General features: G+C 35.5%; 1 protein-coding gene across 1 annotated transcript in view; it reads right to left on the bottom strand.

Moving 5' to 3' along the window:
- The window catches only part of LOC140135724 (vesicular inhibitory amino acid transporter-like), a 108,895-nt gene extending 97,624 nt beyond the window's left edge, over window positions 1-11,271 (bottom strand). The window contains exons 1-2 of the mRNA XM_072157324.1: window positions 11,008-11,271; window positions 10,662-10,739 (exon numbers count right to left, since the gene is read on the bottom strand). The gene's annotated coding sequence lies outside the window, so the exon portion shown is untranslated. The remainder of the gene's footprint in view (window positions 1-10,661; window positions 10,740-11,007) is intronic.
- Window positions 11,272-21,101: the final 9,830 nt, after the last annotated feature.

Genomic DNA, 21,101 nt, shown 5'->3' with positions numbered 1-21,101 from the left:
CGCAGAATTTATTACATATAGAGGGTATGAAAATATGGCAGAGCATGGTATACGAGTTATTTTCAGTACCCTATTGAAACACATCTGCACTGTCGACAGGTAATAACTGTATGACTGATAAAATAATATTGAAATGGATTGAAAATAATAGAAAAAGGTAGGAAAACAAATGCTATTAGATATTGAATATAAATCCCAGCCTCTTTTTGTTTATGTGCTGCTGAACCTGTTGCACATAAATTAAACTGAACTCAAAAAGAAACTTATAATTTTTCACAAGGTCATATCTTGAAATCCTGTCCATCAAATTGAACCAAAATTACACACAGATTTACTTCAATACTCTATTCTTAACACATGTCAGTAACTAAGCAGTTATCCAACTGACACAACAGCAAAATGCACTGACATGGGACAGCTTCCTGGACCACATTCACAGCACAGCCCTGTTTCATGAAAAAGTGTATGAAAAGCAGAAAGCAGCACCGTTTTATCATCTGTGCAAGGATCTTGTGTGCATTCTCACAGATTTTTTGTCCTGGGTGCCAAATGTTGGGTTGTGAAAGTGAAGGAAGTCCGGGAAGCTGTCCCATGACAGTGCATTTTGCTGTTGTGTCAGTTGGACAACTGCTTGGTTACTGACATGTGTTTTGAGTAGAGTATTAAGGTAATCATGTGTGTAATTTTGGTTCATTTTGATTGACAGTATTTTAAGATATAACCTTGTGATTCACAAGTTGTGAAAAATTATAAGTTTCTTTTTGAGCTCAGTTTACATGAATACAAGCTGTATCAAAATGATTGGTACCCGGCAGTTGTGATGGTTATTGAAAAGCCTGCTTCTTCTTAATGTAACATTGGATCCTCTTGAAATAACCATAAGTTATGATTATATAACTGTTAAAGACATTAATCAACAAATTATGCGGATCCTATATTGCATTTTGAGCTATTTTGATGTGTCACTCATGTCCATAATCACTGAAAAATGATGGGTACCAATTCTTTTGATACACCCTGTATATGCCCGGATGTGTTCGTTGTTTCAGTGCTCTATCTTTTAGATACCAGCTCCAATAGCGAATGGACTGTTTAATTACATACACCCCTATGAAAAACATGACCTTAATCTTTCACACAGGGAGTGTGTTTCAAAATGGGATTACCTGAATGGGTGACTCCATTTGTAATCTACACCCCCTGTGTGGGAGATTAAGGTCGTGTCTCCCATAGGGGGTTTATGGAATTCAACTAGAATAGCCTAATGATGTTTATCTTAACCCACTTTAGCGTTACCTATGTTAACCAGGTGTACGTCTACCCCTAAGTAAAACAACAACTACAATAACAACTTTAATAACAACTAACCGAAAACAAAATATACCAATATAGTAGATACTACCTTCTAATTAGGAGACAGGTGTTTTGTAATTATTGGCAATTCCAGTTGAAATTCATACACCCCCTAAGAAAGACATGACCTTATTCGTTTGAAATATACACATCCTGTGAGGATGATTAAGGTCTTGTCTTCCATATGGGGTGTATGGATAACAACTGGAATATCCTGCTTTCTGCTTTCAAAGTAATAAATGCAGTGTTTACAACACAATTAAAAGAGCATTTCGTGATCCACAGCCTCATCCACCCCCCACTTTTCTCAAAAAAGTTGAGATTTTTATATCACTGGAAACCTCTGGCTACATAATGTTTATGTACAAAATATTTCTTGCCGATTAATTCGTTTAGCAAAGATATCGTGAAATTTGAATTTCGTTCTGGTGCACCAGAACGAAATTACAACGTATTGTCTATGGAGCAGTGTAATACACATAATCATGCATAACTCGCAAACGCAATATCGGAGTCAACTGAAATTTTGGGAATATGCTTTTTTCGTGGATATGTACTGAAAAATGTCATAAAAAGAGGATGCTAGGATCACGAAATACTCCTTTAAATGAGGAGGAAAGAAGGAGAAGGGTTCTATTTGGTTCACACCAAATGTAACCTTTTCATGGTTTAGACAAAAAAAATGAAAAAATCTGGCTAATTTTAACACGCGATGGTTTTGCCATTGTTATATTTTTCTAAATATTTTTACACTGCAAATTGTGAAATATCATTAATAAGACTAGCCGAGATTTATAATTTATACTGTCTTCAAGCATCATTTCTATTGGATCATAACGGAGTTAAATTACATCAAAATAATGAAATTTTCTTGGTTATAATCTATTTTTAAATTATAAATCAATTATGCGTAGAAACCTTATCTCCTCGTAATTAAAGGAGATTTCTGTTCACTCTGTATTCTTTTTTGGTATAATTTTGACTATTAAAAATATTGGATCATACGCTCAATTATAATCCTGATAAATGTAATACTAGATGACATAGTTGTTGGTCATATCCACCACTCGACAGAACAATTCGTTTGCACAAAATTACTAATATCATGGTTTGCTCGCAGGGAATGCTTAAACTGGCAATAGATTGTTTGCGCTAAGGCAACGCGGCCAAATTTGACCGATCTTTGGATCGACGATGCCTGGTAACGGACGAAGTGCGTGGATAAGCAATTGTATTATACGTCTTTACGGTAATACGCTTTATAGCATAGCTTTGAATTGTGGCAGCGTCATTTTCCTACTTTTAATCCCTTTATAGCCCGTGTAATATATAGCTAATGAGTTGCGCTGTCCTCACTTTCTTGTATTGTACCGGTATAGGAGTTTCCACGACCTGATCGTCCGTCGATACTTATTACTAATAAATTAATGATTACTGGTATATCAACTAATTAATCTGAAGTAATTGTAATTTTGTATCGGTTAATGCATTTTGCAACGAAACCACAATTAACATTAGTCAATTAATTGATCTTTCATAAATATTAAGGGTCGACCAAGCATCGACACGCGATGGTCGATCAGAAGATCGAACACATAAGGCTCTACTGCCTAATGTGAGATTTTCTAGTGAAGGCATTTAACATCCCTGAAGTATAATATTATGTGGCAAACATCAAAGGCGCTCGTGATATTTATCCACAAAAAATTCATATTCTATGACAATGATAATCTGTGATTATATTGTTAAATTGATGTAAGATGCTAACATTCCTCTATTAAACAGTTCTCAGATCATTATCGTCGTTCAGAAAAAGTCAAGATCAAATGAGCAACCATCCTTATTCACATGAAACATATAGCGGTCAGGACTGCTGAGATCAAACGAACAACCATCCCAATTTACATGCAACAGGTCGTGTCTTGTGTTAAATCACTCATTTTCAATTCCGTTTCTTTAAAACCTGATTAGATTTAGAATGAATCAATCTACAAATTCTCAGGATAGATTAACCCTTACGTTATATCAATCTTAACGGATAAATATTGTATGCGAAATTACAGAACTAGTTTAAGTGAAAAACCCAGTCTGGCCAGCTGTTCGTTAGGAAGACAACCGGAGAAGGATTGAAGTATTAGAGGTACAAGCCTAGGGGAAGATTTATCGGAAATTGTCTCATAAACCAACTACAAAAATCTACTGTGCAAAAGGTTAAAGATACTGATCGTTCCCTCTGGGTAGCATTTAGCCCGTGAGCTAATGGTGTCAGTATACTTTTAAACCGAAGAGCTGATGAAATTTCCATTCAGTTAAAGCCCCGGTGACTAACTAAGCTTCTTGTGTAATGCTTTTTTGGGTAAAACACAGCCGGTTGAGCCCTGTAGTAAATCCAGCCCAAAACAAGGTTGATAGTTTCCATTTGTCAAGCTTCATATCCAAGTAACGTATTTATATCAATTAAGAAACTGCCAGCATGAACATCCAGCAACATGTGTTTTTCGCACGTGGTAAACAAGATTTATGAGGTTTTGGCGCGGTTTTACTATGTGTTCAAAATACACACGGTAATGTTTTCATGTACTGGGGAAAATGTTGTATGTTAAATGTCCATTACCATCTCAGCCATGAACGAACAACCGTAATGATCTAATCAATTATGTTTTCCATTTTAAAAGACATCTCAATCATAAAGCACACGACAGAATGACGGAGAAGATGAGCACGAGAACCATCGCTCACAAATGGTTAACAAACTCGGGCGCGGGAAAACAGATTAGAGATTACACGATAAGTTGATTTTGTGATTGTTCGTTGAATTGTTGAATGTTTGCAGACGGTTTGGCTGTAAACTCTGTCTCATTAATGTGTATGTGCATTCATTTGTAATAGTAAACAGGGCACTGGAAATAATCTGTTTAGATTTACTTACTTTTATACCTAACGTGCTTAAATACAGTATGTCAACAGCATGTTAACGTACAATTCACAAATACGATGTCAACTTAATTAAGTTTCTTTAAATAAATGTGAATTGATACGGTGTACGTTGACATACTTAATTAAATTGCCTGTTATTTCTGCAGGACTCAGTCGCTAGCTGACATTTATTTGTTGTAAAAATAGATTGATTTGTCACAAGAAACAAGAAATTACGCCACATTGATGTGTTTTTATCTATTAAGTAAATTATGTATGAATATTTTTATCATTAAACAAGTTAAATGATACCGAATTATACTTTCGTTCTGTATCTACCGGATTTATTACTAATATTAGCTACTGCTCCAACATATTTCATTATAAATCAATGTTTACGAATCTGAATTCGATTGACACACTCATCTATGACTTTGCCCCATCAACATTATCAGAATTATACGTACGTTCGTGCTTTATAAACGAATCCAATTTCACGCATTCCTACACCTCAATCTCCCCTAAGGTCTATCCCATCTAAAATGTGAAATGATGTGGCCTTGGCGGGGATATTAAACTGCATTCCATCACCCTTATTAAGAATGGTGAAAGTTTACAACACAATACATTCAACATCGATTTTTAAGCGGATTTAATCCATCCAATTGGGCAGTAACAACACCAGTTTGGTGCAGACGGGACCCAGTAATGGCCTACTGAATTCCGACCATCACTTGGCTCGATGTATTCGTCTATACAAATACGTTTAAACAATAGTAACCAGATAAACAGATTTGAACCAGTTATACCAATTTAACGTGGGGAACAAGTAAGGTAATTCAGCCAAATTTGTTCCATGTTTTGTTGATCCTTATTATTTATGAAATATCTATTTTGAACTACTGATAATTGTGATTTCATTTAATCTTTTGTATGTGATGTGATCAAGCAAAATCAGTCAGAAGTCGGAAATATCGATTTTTTGTTTGTTGCTTTTTGTTTTGGAAACACTTCAACTGTTCATATCTTTGGAATTAAATTAATGTTCAATTTCAATGGGGTTTTGTGCAAAATGTAGCTTTACAAATGATTGATGCAATCATGTAGAAAACTGAAAATTAAATATGCCCGACTTCAGACTGATTTTGCCTGATCACACCACATATTGTGTATTTTCAAATGCAGTTAATTGATTAGTTGATGTGCCATTACACATAATTAAATAATCTTGCCATCAAAAACACATCGACGATCAATCCCAAGATCTGCAGTGACAATGGGAAAAAATACACTAAAACAGTGTAAACGCCAAGAAAAACAGAAACAGTTCAAATACAAAACCGAGCGACAAAATAAAGACAAAAGTAAACAAAAATACAATCGACCTTTCGAGCAGATACTGACCTTCCCCAGGGACAAATAACAAGAAATATATTGCAGTAAATGATTAAAGGTATTAAAAACCATATATTATATAAGGACAAAGCCAAAGTTAGTTAGAGATATAGCCTTTTTCATACTTTCATGAGTTTCTGTACAACATTCATTTCGGAAAATGTTTTATCTGACTTAAAGTTTAAAGGTTTGTATGGACAATTAGTGCATGGATTATAATCATAATTCTATGAAGCTAGTGATATCGTTCTCTTCTGTGTAAAGCTAGTAAACTTGTCTAAAACATATACCATTGTCATGGTTGTTACGCTTGAGTCTGCCAACGCATCCGTAAACTCATTTTGTTGCAATATTAAGCACGATAATGTGAAGTATTAAAGTTGCACGAAATAATGTCAATGACAGTATAAATAGAACATCATATTAATGTGTAATCAGTATAACTGATACTAATATTAAAGGGGAGGTTCAGTAGATTGACAGTGAGAGTTCACCTTTAAAATTTGGCGATTTTAGTAACAGAGGAAATACTGTATTGTGATTAGATATAAAATAATATTCGGATGGTATAAGCTAAATAGTGTTCTAGTGTTCATAAGTGCGCTGATACTCTTTTGCAGTGATTCTAGTGCATATTTTGAGCCTCTAATGCAACAGCAATAGGACATTTGAAATTTCACTGACGGCATAAAGGAAAGGCATTAATCTGCCTGAAAAATTTTAAAGATTTGTATGAACAATTGGTGCAGGGATTAAAATATAAGATAACTACAGAAGTCTTCTCTTCTGATATACGGTATATAGTCTTGTCTAGAAAAGAAAAACACTATAAACTTGTCTAGAAAATATACCGTTGTCATGGTTGTTACACTTGAGTCTTTCAACGCATCCCTGAACTCGTTTCGTTGCAATATTAAGCACGGTGACGTGAAGTATTAAAGTTGCACGAAATAATGTCAATGACAGTATAAATAGAGCACTTTATTAATAGGTAATCAGTATTAGTAATAACAATGTTAAAAGAGAAGTGTAGATTAATAGTTGCAGTTTTACCTTTTAAAATTGGAGATTTTAGTAACAGAGAAAATGCTCGATTTTGTGATTAGGTACAAACTATACTATATTCGGATGGTATAAGCCAAATAGTGTTCTATGATGGATAAGTGCGCTGATAAACGCCAAATACTCTTTTGAAGTAATTCTAGTGCATATTTTGCGTCCCTAATGCAACAGCAATTAGTCCACTTGAAGTTTCAGAGACAGCAAACTTGGCAAAAAGGAAAAGCATTAATCTGCCTGAATTTTTTTTAAAGATTTGTATGAACAATTAGCGCAGGGATTAAAATATAAGAAGTCTTCTATTCTGATATAGTTAGTAAACCTGTCTAGAAAATATACCGTTGTCATGGTTGTTACGCTCGAGTCTTTCAACTGTACTCGTTTCGTTGCAATATTAAGCATGGTGACGTGAAGTATTAAAGTTGCAATGTCAATGACAGTATAAATAGAGCACCATATTAATAGGTAATCAGTATTACTAATAATAATGTTAAAGGGGGAAGTGTAGATTGACAGTTGCAGTTTCACCTTTTAAAATGGGAGATTTTAGTAGCAGAGAAAATACTCGATTTTGTCATTAGGTACAAAATATACTATATTCCGATGGTATAAGCCAAGTAGTGTTCTATGACTAATAAATGCGCTGATAAACACCGAATACTCTTTAGGAGTATATAATGCTAGTGCCTATTTTGCGCCCCAAATGCAACAGCAATGGTACACTTGAAATTTCACAGACGCTAAAAAGGAAAGGAATTAATATGTGATGGACAAATGCGCTGATAAACGCCGAATACTATTTTGAAGTGATTCTAGTGCATATTTTGCGCCCCTAATGCAACAGCAATGGTCCACTTGAAATGTCACAGACAGGAAACATGGCAAAAGGAAAGGCATTAATCTGACTGAAAATTATAAAGCTTTGTAGGGATTAAAATATAATGAAACTACTGAAGTCTTTTATTTTAATATATTCAGTAAACTTGTGTCTAGAAAATATACCGTTGTCATAGTTGTTACGCTCGAGTCTTTCAACGCATCCCTGAACTCGTTTTGTTGCAATATTAAGCATGGTGACGTGAAGTATTAAAGTTACACGAAATAATGTCAATGACAGTATAAATAGAGCATCATAATCAGTATCACTAATAATAATAATGCTGAGGAAGTTCAAATTGACTGTTACAGTTTCACCTGGAGAGTTAAGTAACAGAGGAAATACTCAACTTTGTGATTAGGTACAAAATATTATTCAGATGGTATAAGCCAAATAGTGTTCTGAGATGGATAAGTGCGCTGATAAACGCCGAATACTCTTTTGAAGTGATTTAGTACATATTTTGTGCCTCTAATGCAAAGTAACGGTACACTTGAAATAAGCGGCAAGATGGAGTCCGAATTTGATTTAGGTGGAAACAGCATGTGATGTAAATCGGACATGCCTCCTTTAAGATAATTTTGTGCTATCCGTGATACTTCAGTTTGTTGTATTTCAAATTGCTAAATGAATACTCGTCAACGAAGGTGGATATAATCTATTTTCATCACATTAATTTCTTTCAGAATTTATTTGATATCTACTGCCAATTTACCATCTAATGTAATGTCTGCCCTAAGTGGTCGTATAATATAGAGTAATTTTTATTTGATCCCGAATTACCGTTAGGTAACTACAGTAATATTAACTTTTAGGTATTATAGAAATTTAAATGTTGATATATCATAGAGCAAAGTTATGATTACGATCGGTTAAGAGTGCGGTGAAAGACCTGTGATCATGGCAACTTTAATCCAAGTCGGAATAAAGTCACCATGGTCACAGATAGGAATCTTCATGCAAAGAGCGTCACTTTCATCATTCGGTGATCCGTAATCATAATTTAAAAATAATGTTGGATTTCTTCGACTCTTAGTATCACAGCATCTATCTAAACACGGATTAGTCTTTGCTTGACTAAACTTTAAACTGTACCAACACGATTAAATATCGCATCAGCGCATTATAGTTTGTGTTAGGTTTGTATCAGTAATAGCGCTTAGCTGTCAATTGCCGCTTTTCAACACCTACTGCGTTTGTGAAGTAATATCGATATAGAATTGCCGAGTGGGATAGATCTTTTTATAGGATAGGATGCAGACGTGGCATGAGCATTTGTTGTGTTGGTTTTCATTTCTGCAGGCAAATTCTCAGTTTAACCGACTAATGTGGCATAAATATCTATTCAAAACGTCGAAAGGTAAAAACAAATTTGGTGGAGTAAGTGATGTTGAGATAGCCTTAAAGGTATTGAAATCATTCTTCACCTCTGGTATTACGTATTACTTTATACATACTGCAATTGTTTCGAAGTACATGCACCTTTTACATTATGGTTTTGATAGTTTATGATATTTTTTATTGATATCAGGATTTTGGCGGGATTTTGGTTGCCAGGCCTATGTGAAAATTGAAATATGTTAATTTTACTTTTCATTTGAATTCAAATCAAGACTTCATGGTATATTGTACTTCAGTTTATTATCTATATGAGATCAAGTATCACTAGTGGAAATTTTAAATGAGAATTTCTGATTTCTGTGAAACGTTAAACCCTGTGGGACTGACCGGGCGGGGACCGATATAGCAAAATTTTGATTTATTTAAAACAATGTGACAGGTAGTTTTTTCAATGCAATCAATATTTCTCATCCATTTTGATGAGAAAATATGCCCACAGGGTTGACAGTTTCATAGAAAATATTTCGATTCTCATAATTTTGTCCAATTCTCGTCGCTTTTGAAAGAATTCTTATTATAAATTTCCACTAATTCAAGAAATCCGTAAGTACCCTGTATTGTAACGCCAAAAAAGGAAACAATATAACGTATGCAAGGTAAGAAAGGTTTGGTGTAGAAAAAATATGTACCATAGATCACGTCTTGATAGTTTCCTTCGATAAATTCCTAATATAAATAAAATGCTGACTTTAACTAATAAAGCAATCAAGCTGATCAATACTAAGAGTTTGGTATTAAGCCATGATAAGAAAAAACGTGCACTTGTCATTTATAGACTTTAATCAAGCCTTATGAACACATCTTTCATCAGTACTCGTAAATGCAAATTTATTAGAGATCTACGGTCTGGTTCATAAGAAATTCGTATTGCCAAATATACATTAGTATATTGAACTATTCCAGAGAGACACCGGGATATATAAGTCAAAATACTTAAGTCGATTTAACCGTTTTGAGGGTGACAAGAAACTCATACACGTCCTGCTTTTAGATTAAACTTTCATTTATGGTAATATCACAGTTTAATTAATACAATATACCGATATATAGTTATAAGCTCTTTTTAATACAATACAATTTGCTAGCTTTTTAAATGCAGATATAAAATATGAGTTTGTATTAACTATCTAACCAAACTGAACGCAAATAGTTTTAAAAGTAGGACGACTTGTCCCAAAAGATTTTAACTCTCGCGCTTAGTGCGATCGTTTCAAAAAACATACAAGCACAAGAAGTGACAAGGTTTTAGCTTGAAATCGTCACTTCGTAAAATTACGACGTTGTTCAATTGGCATAAAATGGAAAAGACAGGAAGAATAAGAATACGAAGAATATGAAAAGCAACGAGAGGCGAAAAATGAGAAGCGCGCTATCAAAAATAGAATTTATAACTAACGGAGCTGTCTCTTTTGGACATGGCATGACAGTACATGTGTGAAGATAGCCTTGTAAAGGTGTTAGGTAATCCAGGTTGAGAGTAGCCTCTTGCCCAATAAAACAATGCTTGTTATTTTATTATAAAATGCCAATGGACATTTTACATTATTTAAGATGACTATACACAAACGATTCCGAAACTATAAATGCATGTTGCGTTGTTTTCTGAAACAATTGATAATAATGGTTATTATGACTAAAATATTCTTAAAGCTTTACTTACCGTTTAAATTTCCGGCTTCCAAATTGTATATCAAATAATCGCCATTGTCATTATCCGTGGTGAGATATTTTCGAATGCCTTAATACAAACAAGACAAAGGTATGTAATATCAGAATGCAGTGGTAATAATGATGCGTTCTTGCGAAACTTTACCAGCACAACTTATTTCATATGGTAGATGTTGTACGGATAAAATACACTGTTAAATATGCTCATTCCATATAAGCAAAAAAATCCCAACGGACCCGTTATCTGCTTATTATCAGATGTGCCATAGAGCACAAATTAATAGCCGTTTGCTTCCAGTTTTATTTTCTTCACTTTTTCATGCATCTCATGCGCACACCTTGAAACATTTGATAATAATGCTGCACTAATGCCCACAGTCGACAAACATGCGAGAGAGTTTGTGTGGTTGCTACTTGTACAGGGAGTTGCTGGCTCTGGTAAGTTAGCGTTCACAGCATTGCTTGCACAGCATTTCTTATTACGCAGGCAGAGAACAAAATCCAGAATTGTGTGTATTTCCTTCCTGAATGGAAGAATGAGAAAGAAAATCACAACAGTTCACTCTGACTGGTCCAACTTACAAAGCCACGTCAGGTAGATGGAAGCTACAGACTTGTATATAGATTCATACCGTGTTGAACTACTCTTCACTTCTGCACATGCGCAATTGCGATAAATAATTCATATAGAATAGAGCGTGGTAAAGACGTTGTAATTTATAAGCTACTACCTTTTACGTTCCTTATAATGATTACAAACATATTATTTTTTATAATGTCATATAGTCGCATTTGTTCTACTTGAGGAAGTAACACATTTCATGGAGAATATTATTAAGCAGGCAATTATATAGGGCCTAATATTATGTGCGTATATGTTGTGTGGGTGGGGTGCGTATGTAGGGGTGTGAGGACGTGTGGCAGAAGCTGTGAGTTGAGGGATTGAGTTCTGGAGTGAGTGTGTGATTGTTTGTAGCTATCTGGTGGCGTATCCCAATTCTTTCTTGCAATTGAATTGAAATAGTTTCATACCAATATTGATCACAAACGTTCTATTTCCATAACCAGGTATACTGCGCATTACATTATTATAAACGTTCTAACTGTATTGATTGTCTTTAACATTTGATTTATTTTTATCATGAATACAATATGGGCCTCTTGCGGGGATTTTTGGTTTATTTGTTTGTTTTCATGCTTATGTATGTTTTACCTATCTGTTTATTTGTTTGTTTGTTTACTTGGTTGTTTTTCAAAAGGTATTTATCTGAGCTACTTCCTTATATATCACCAATTTGACAATTTTTGACAAGTTTATTGTTTGATAGGTGATTTTGTTGAAATAGCAATTTAGAATATAATTGCTGGAAAAACATGAAAATAGTTTGTTACGTGACTGATTTAATAATTAACGCCTTACAAGTATTTGTCAGTTTCTCATTCAAATCTTTCATTATTATCGTACATAGTCATTTGTTTGAAGTCATTTTCTTCACTTCCCATCCTTACATTTTATAGTGTTTAATATTTAGCGAAATAAAGTCTTTGAACCAAAGAAAATGAGAACATGATCACATCACACATGGAAGATATTTCAAAACTGTTTCAGCATCACTGAATAAATTAGTGTTTCCATACATGTGACATTATTTCTTAATGGTAATTATCATACATGCATGTGATAGTAACCACATGTTAAATGTGGACTCTAACACAATATGAACATATTCACATACAGAAAGAGAACAATGTAAAATACCTTATTCAAGGATTCCTTTATTAGTATCAGTCGATACGAATAATAATCTACGCACCGACAAATAATGTCAAGACTTATACCGATTATACCTGCCGATTGGCCAAAAAGAAGTTTCCATTATCAATTGGACCAATCAGCAACATTGTTAGAATAATTTCACCACACAAACAAATTGGGCTGAATTGTTTGCAAAGCTCCATTCTGATTGGTGATTAAAGTGACAATATCATGTAATTGACCAATCAGAGGCAATGTTAGATCGGCAGGTAGTGCTCAGGGGGTTAAACTCATAATTTTTCTTTTATACAATCTCGTTCCTATTCATCCATTTTAATTAATGTTATTCACATGGGTACCTATAGTTTTTCTGTTATCAAAATGTATCTCATTGCTAATATGCTTTCTATGAAGCATCTTCCATGGTATAATTATTTAGTGATTGTATAATACCTTTGCTTTCTTTTTTTGTTTTTGTTTTTACTTTGAAATTATTGGACTATTATGTATATTATATATACCTATTCCAATTTTGTATTTTTCTTCTTTCGTAATTATATTTATATTGTATTATATTTTTGTAAACTACGGGGTGCCATCTAACTCACGCTATGCATTCTAGACTAGCATCCACTTCTCATGATATTCCATTCACCTCCAATCATAAATATAATTATTATGATTATCAATATTACAATTATTATTATGTTCATTATTATTATTATCATTATTATTATTATGTATATTTGTGAATTTGTATGTTTGAGATGGAACCAAAAATAACTGAATCTAAATCTGAATATATAAATCGATATAGAGTTAAAATAATGTAACATTAACAAATATTTCACTGCAGTTACAATAACACCGTATGGGCCCTATAGCAATAACAAATGATTAAGCCTGCGACTTTAGATTCACACGCATTCATTATTTATTTATAGGTTAATAAAATACGTATCACGTATTGGAAGCGATATTGTACAAAATATGCGCGCGAACTGAAATGTGGATGCGTCTAATGCACGACCCCCACGGGGGGAGTGCTTTAGACACATCAACAGCTCAGTACAAGTGCATTATTTTGACACTTTATCGAGCAACAAGTGATACGCATTTATTAACCTATTTCATACACGAGAAAAAAATCCAGGATTTTTGCTATTTTTAAAACAAAATTGTGGCCAAAATGTTGAAAAATACAAGCAAATGTAAATGCATCAACCTGTTAGAAAAATGAATGGTTCACATTTTTCTAACGTTTGCTCTGATTGGTTGAGATGTTGGTGCGTCTATGGTCTAATGTACGAGCCTCGAAAGAAAATCAGGGTAGTTCGAATGTAATGCACCTCCATTTCAGGCAGAATCGAAAAGTACGGGTATCGTACCGTGAAACCAAACGCAGCGGTTCGTGAAATCACGAATTACAAACACGCACTGTAAGTTATTTTGTAAGAACGTGTGCTCAACTACAGCGTGGATCTCAAAAATGGTTACAATCTAAAGAAAAATGACAAATGTATATGAGGGCTCTCTCTGTTTACACTACTCATATGTCAGTAGAAAGCAGAATGCATTCTAGAGCCAAAGTTATGGTGATTTGCATAAAGTAGGGAAAATCCCAGTTGGTCTACTTTTTCCTATACTAATATAGTGTGGTGTGATCAATACCTCATGAATTACCCATGGCTCAATATGTGTGACCTGCTACCACGAAATGTGCGTTAAGTCGCAAGTTGGTAGTTTCGAGACGTCCTGGCTGCTGCGCTGATGTTCGTTGTTTCACACACAAATGTTCAAGTCAATAGTATGTTTGTGAATGGGGGCACAATGGGCCATTCACGTATGACATACTGCTTGTTTGTACAGGTACGCGATAATTAAGAACATCAACTTAGCAGCCAAACTACAAACTTGCGACTTAACGCACATTCCGTGGTAACTGGTGACATATATTGAGCCATATGCAATTCATGAGGTATTTATCACGTCACACTATAGTATAGGGAAAAATGGAAAAACTAGCGACTTTATTCTCATTTTGTGGTGTCATGTCACATATAGAATTGGAGACATATTTGACAACGGCACACCATCCATCAAGAGAAGAGTGCGTACGCATCTTATTTGTGTGTATTTCATGTGTCTGAATGCTTTACTCTACTCATTCACTCTTGTTGTTCCTAAGCTGCTGTGAACCACTGATGTAGTTTTTCTTTTATAGTGCATGTGCCTTTTTAAGTTCTTGATCTGTGTCACTCCTGATGGGCTATTGTTCACATACATGTATATAAAATACGACTGTCATAAGTTTAAGGCCCGAATTTCGCTAACCGGCTGGATCCTAAATATCACGTGCTTTTTCACGTGACTGGTCTACTATATGGTAAAATATGAACGAATAAATAAATAATAACAAATAGCTAAATAAATGAATACGGCTACGCACGTGTAGGCTACGCATTATATTCGTGAATGCTTACATGGTAATTGTATTATCAGAATAAACTAGTAGTTTGTATCATTACTATAGATAGTAGGCATGACCAAATTCCATTGATTAATTGGTTACGATGTCCGAAGTGTCATTAGTCCAAAACCCAATAAAAATATCATAAAGCCTAATCCTCACCCTAAACCTAAACTTCACACTAACCCTAACCTATTATGACCTAAACTCTAATCCTAAACTCTAATCCTAACCCTACATTTTATCCCTAAACTAAACCTAACCCTGATCCCAAATCTGATCCCAACCCTAGTCTAACTTTATACCTATATACTTTATAACACTAATCTTAACCCATATGCTAACTCTAACACAAACCCTGACCTTAACCCTAACCCAAATTCTAACCTTAAATGCACTAAACCATAACTTCAATCATTTTTGGACTAATGACCCTTCGGAGTAAGGAGCTATTATAGTGGTTTCCAAACTATGGGTCTCGATCCTTTTGGGGAAAGATTGGCCATCGTATTGGTCATGTAACCCCATTTTGACCTACAGTAAGCCAAAAAATTAAGGTACCAGTTGTATTTATCCCTGTATATCCTAGGTAAAGACAAGTTTGTCAAAATTAAAACAAGCAACCACTACCTGTACTCTTTAGCTCTGATGTAAGACCTTATTTGTTGCACTTTTGTATGCTAATCAATGAAAGCACGACGTAGTTTTAACGTGCTAATTCTCTTGTTCGCGAACGCTTTGTGTACAAATCAATAGGGCATGCGATGAAACAAACTGCAACTTTTAAATTGGAATCTTCCTTTTGGTTTTGGATCGTCGTGTTTTTATTTCTAGAACAAATTCAACAAATGAGGTCTTAAATTCGAGCTAAAAGATATAGAGGGGGTAAAGATAACTGGTACCTTAATTTTTTGGCTTACTGTATTGTGTGCATTTTTCAAGGTAAAGACATTCTGGGAGCCGTTCACCGCGACGACTTGAAAATTGTGTTCCTTTATTGATCAATATTAGGGACCCTAGATGCAAGAGTGGATACAAAATCTACCACTGTGCGTGTTCAATGGTAGATTTTGTATCCACTCTTGTATCTAGGGTCTTTGATATTGATCAATAAGATTGAACGTGTATGGGCCGTATTAGAAATGTTTCCCGGTACGCCGATGATAAGTTTCGGTAAGTAACAGCATTTTGTATTAAACAATGGGTCGCGCCATATTTTCTTATGAAATTTGGGTTACGGGAAAAAAGTTTGGGAAGCCCGTTGTGGCGCATAAGGTCATCCTACGTGTACAAGCACATTGAGGATTAAAGTACGGTGTCTTGACAGATAAGCATGTTTGAGGGACCAGTCTGTTTAAACAGATATCATAGTAATGGCTAGTATGCATCTTGCCTTACCTAGTATTCGATTGGTTCGGTAAATCTTCAATAATGCGTTAGTATATTTGTACTCCACTTTTAAACTGCACCGCTGTTTTCTATCTGCCGGTCACCCAGCGTCATCAAAGAAATGTTCTCAATGATTCCAGTTATAGTAATAAACATATACCATGTACAGTACTATCATATCCATAATTCACCTTTTCGGTAAATCCCATAAGCCTTTGCGAGTACACCAGATATTTCGTCTTTTGACGTCACGCCGACTTGCAATGCGCAGTAACGATGTTCGATAAACGATGTGCGCATCGGCGCAGATCGGTGTGACGTCAAATGACGAGGTATCAGGTGTACTCGCAAAGGCTTATGGGATTTACCGAAAAGGTGAATTGTAATTTCCGTACATGTATAATATAGCGAGTATAGGGAAAAAAGCCTATAAATTGTTGTATTTGAACATTTTTGTGATCATTTGTGACCGTACACCACGAATGAGCCGTAAATGTCCTCAATTGTATTCTGAGTTACAGTGTAAAATGGGCATGAAGGTCATATTCATAGGTATTTCAATTTGGTGCTACGTGTATCTCATTAAATGAGGTACACGTAGCACCAAATTGAGGTACCTATGAATACGACCTTCATGCCCATTTTACACTGTAACTCAGAATACAATTGAGGACATTTACGGCTCATTCGTGGTGTACGGTCACATTTTGTATGATGAAAAGAGCATGAAATGATGAATAAAAATAGATCTGAAATAAGTAATGTTTCGAACACGAGCCATGTACGTAAAGACATTCTATTTTAGTTTGAGGTATTGTTACGAAGTCTCCCTTTCTAGGTCTCTCTATCTCTTAAAAAATCCGTTTACATGCTGAATGTATGTGCATGTATTGTTTGTTTTGTTTAAAGGGGCAATTCAGGGATCCGTCGATCCCAAACTACACTATTCCCCACACATATCATTTGTTACACTAATATTGTATTTAACCCCTTTAATGAATAAGCTAGACAATGTGTTGTCATGTCAAAAGAAACAAATCGACGGTTCAGTGCCAGAAGTGGGTAAGTGCAATAACTGTCATGTGCAGTTGCCATGTGTAGATGAGTACAATATACTGTTTGTAAATTCCCAAATGTTCACAGGGCAACTATTGCACTTACCCACTTCTAGCACGGAGCAGTCAAAATTTGAATTCATGCAAATCCAATTGGGCACAAGGCGGATGTAACATGTAGTTGTCTTTATATTTTGTATCTGCATGGAAAAAAAACTGGTTTAAGCAAGTGTATTATCACGATTTATCAACCATTTTTAGGCGACTTTAGACCAGAATATTTTACACATTTTTAGGTCATCGATGCCTTACCTGAAAGTCACTTTAAAGTTGTGGAATCGGGCGTCAGCAGTGAACAGCCGCGTACATAGAGGGCTAACAACGGTAAAACCCCTGTTTGGGGAAATCACAAGTACTTCCGGGATCGCTACCTGATTACTATTACTGCAGGGATATTTAGATAAATACAAATCCAATTCAATTGCAATTCCTACATACAGATTAGTATTCAATATTTAAATTAACCAACGCATTTGGGCTTATAATGAGTTTGTCTATTTCATGATGTCATAGTCCTATCTTGTTAGGTCCTTAGAGTCCTACTCAACGAAAGCATTGAACGGCCATCGTTTATTGAGAAAACATGCCAATAGGAATATTTTCATTGTAGACTAGTGCGCCCGGTAAGTTCACTATTGGGAGAATAGTGAGAGAGCGCAACAAGCTGCCACCGTTAAGAATTGCAATCGACAGAGTACGTCTAATCGCTTGTACACTTTGTAAAAATGACATTGCATTGTTGATCCTTTTAGAACATGACTAGTTGGTTTTTGTCATGCTTGTATTTGAATACTTTGATAATATTTGAATATTTGAAACTACTTTGAATATTGCATTTGCCAAATATTGCAATGCAAGTTACGTGTTTAGCATTTGAGTAGAAAATCACGTATTGTTACAAAATTGCCGAATTATTATATAAAAAAGTATTGTCGTTAAATGATTAAAGCAGAGGCCTATCCATTGACCTCAAGGTACGCCTACTTCGTGCAACTGTGATTTCCATTGCCACTTGCGAGTCTTGGGCTATGACCAAGAATGATAGGAAAAGAGTAGATGCTTTTGAGATGTGGTGTTACTGGAGGTTTCTACAAGTGACACGGAAAGACAGGAGAACAAATTCCTGGATCCTCGACAAGATTGGTACAAGTCTAACCATCAGAAGCGGCATAATGGAGAGAAAGCTGCAGTACTTTGGCCATATTTGTCAGGAAACATGAGGTGTAGAAAAACAGATTTTGCAAGGGGCTATGGAAGGCAGACGAGGAAGAGGACGTCCACCAACATCTTGGACTAATGACGTGAAGCTGGTTTCTAACCAAGGAATGCAAGGTGCAACGCATCAGATCGAGTGAGATGGCGTACTCTTGTGAAGACCACAGCTGCAGCAGCAGCGCTACACAGCGCCACCTGACACACACACACACACAGATTAAATCTGTAATCAGGAAGCATGGTAAGTAAGGTATTTTTACAGCATCCCACATGGCCATTGATAGAAAAATATGACGTGGCCTACATTCAGTTCATGTTAAAATTTTTGTGATTTCCCTTTGCGCAGTTAATCCTCTTGGCGGACCCTGCAAAATGTAGTTTAACCGTCTGTTTTACAGGCAACCAACAACCTTTGTATCGTGGCAAGGAATAAGAATTCCTAATTTGTTATTTCTCGACCCAAGGGCTAAAAGCAATATTGTACAATTGATTTTGTTGCGACAGGCCTTTCTTTACTTTGCTTTTTGAGCATTTTTGCTTGAGCCTGGTCCCATCAGGACCCAAGTGTGTATCCATCCGGACCTGACCGACTGGTTAAACAAACAAACAAATGAGGGTACGCCTATTCTACAAAACTCATAATCATTGGCGAAGTATCGATCCGATTGTAATCCTTTATCCAAATACAAAATGTAACATTTCCAAATCTTGTTACTTTCATCATGAACATGTGGTATATCACGTATTGCCCCGGTAAATTGTGTCTTTAAGCTTTTCAAAACTAGAGCCTGGGAGAAGTAATAATGCAGATATCATCTATACCATGTGTGTTTCTCCCAAATCAGTAAAGGCGTTTTTACAACATCCTACATGACCATTGAAAGAAAGATATGACATGGCCTACATTCAATTCATGTAAAAAATTCACTTTCCCTGTAAAATGCTGGTCACTCTGTCACTACTTGACGATGACTATCTGCTGGTTTATTACCCGTTATATTTGCGCTATCTTCGAGATTGAAATGAAATTGAATAATAAGTACTGACAAAAATCTTAACACGTCGCTTTTTTCAGTTTCTTAAATGATAATAATTAGTTCAGACATTCAAAAGGACACAGAGATCAAGTTTGTCGTTAACCTGCACATTTCCTTTCACTTTGAGCCAATATGGTCTAATTTCAAATGGCATAGTTCAATAAATCACATTCAACCGATCACAGCTGAACAGTTGACCTCTAGATATGGAGTAAAAACTGTGTACCCATTGCATCCATAGGTCATTTAATGTGTGTACAAACTAATCGGGGTTAAAGAACTGTGTACTGATACATGTTTATGTTTGAGTGTCTCCAGCCCGGAGGGGGTTCTTCCTGGTTGAAGGTATACGGGGATGTGCCACGGTTTTGGGGTACCTTTTCAGCGATTTTGGTATATCGATGGGTGGGTTTTCAGTGGAGACCAATGCGCCCAATTGGGCGTATTTTGGCAAAAATGCCCTTAAAGCGCCCAATTATGGCAAATTTGGGTGCTTTTTGGGTGCTTTTTCTTGATAATTGGTATACTGATGGGTTGCAAAGAAGAACCCCCCCCCCGGGGGTCTCCAGTAAGAAATTACACTCCTGCACTGATCTATTATGTAGCGTGATGTATCAGTACATGTTGCATTCACCATAGGTCCGTTATCTTTGAGTTTCAATTTATACCACTGTCAAAGCGTAGAGCATGCAGATCAATGTGTATCAGTGGTGGGGGACCAGTTTCCTGTTGAGTCTCAATACATCTTTTAAGATTTTCCTTTGCGCAGTTATTCTTTTTGTCGGACCCTGCATCATGTAGTTTAACTGTCTGTTTTACAGGCAACCAACAGCCTTTGTATCGGAGCACAGAATAAGATTTCCCAATTTCTTATTTCTCGACCAAGGGCTAATACACTCTAAAATAAATATTTTACTCAACACTGAGTAAAAAGGTCACAGCTCAACCGTTGAGTAGAATATTACTCCACATTGAGCTCATATTAGGTCACAACTCAACAAATGAGTAAAAAATTACTCAACATAACTGTTGAGCTGTGACCTTTTTACTCAAAAAAATTTCAGTGTAGCAAAATTGTTCAATTGATTTGTTGTGAGTGGTCTTTCTTTTCATTACTCTTTTTCTTCATTCTAGTTTTCTCTTCATACATGCCAGCATGCTTATATTCAGATATAATCTATACTTTATGTCTGTTTTTATGCCAAATCAGTAAGGCATTTTTACAACATCCCACATGACCATTGAAAGAAAAGATGACATCGCCTACATTTTTTCACCTTCCACATTAATGTTTGTCACTCTGTCTCTACTTGACTTTAAGTTACTATGATAATCTGCTGGCTTTATTACCCGTTGTATTTCATTTTTGATTTTTTGTTTCTGTTTTGATTCGTTGTCAGACCAACGTTCGTTGACACAACAAACGTTTTCACACAAATCGAACCATTGA

The sequence above is a fragment of the Amphiura filiformis genome, chromosome 16 (assembly GCF_039555335.1).
Source record: "Amphiura filiformis chromosome 16, Afil_fr2py, whole genome shotgun sequence".
In the NCBI taxonomy this organism is placed as follows: Eukaryota; Metazoa; Echinodermata; class Ophiuroidea; order Amphilepidida; family Amphiuridae; genus Amphiura; species Amphiura filiformis.
The sequence above is the reverse complement of the archived record's forward strand: the minus strand, read 5'-3'. Positions and strand labels throughout refer to the sequence as shown.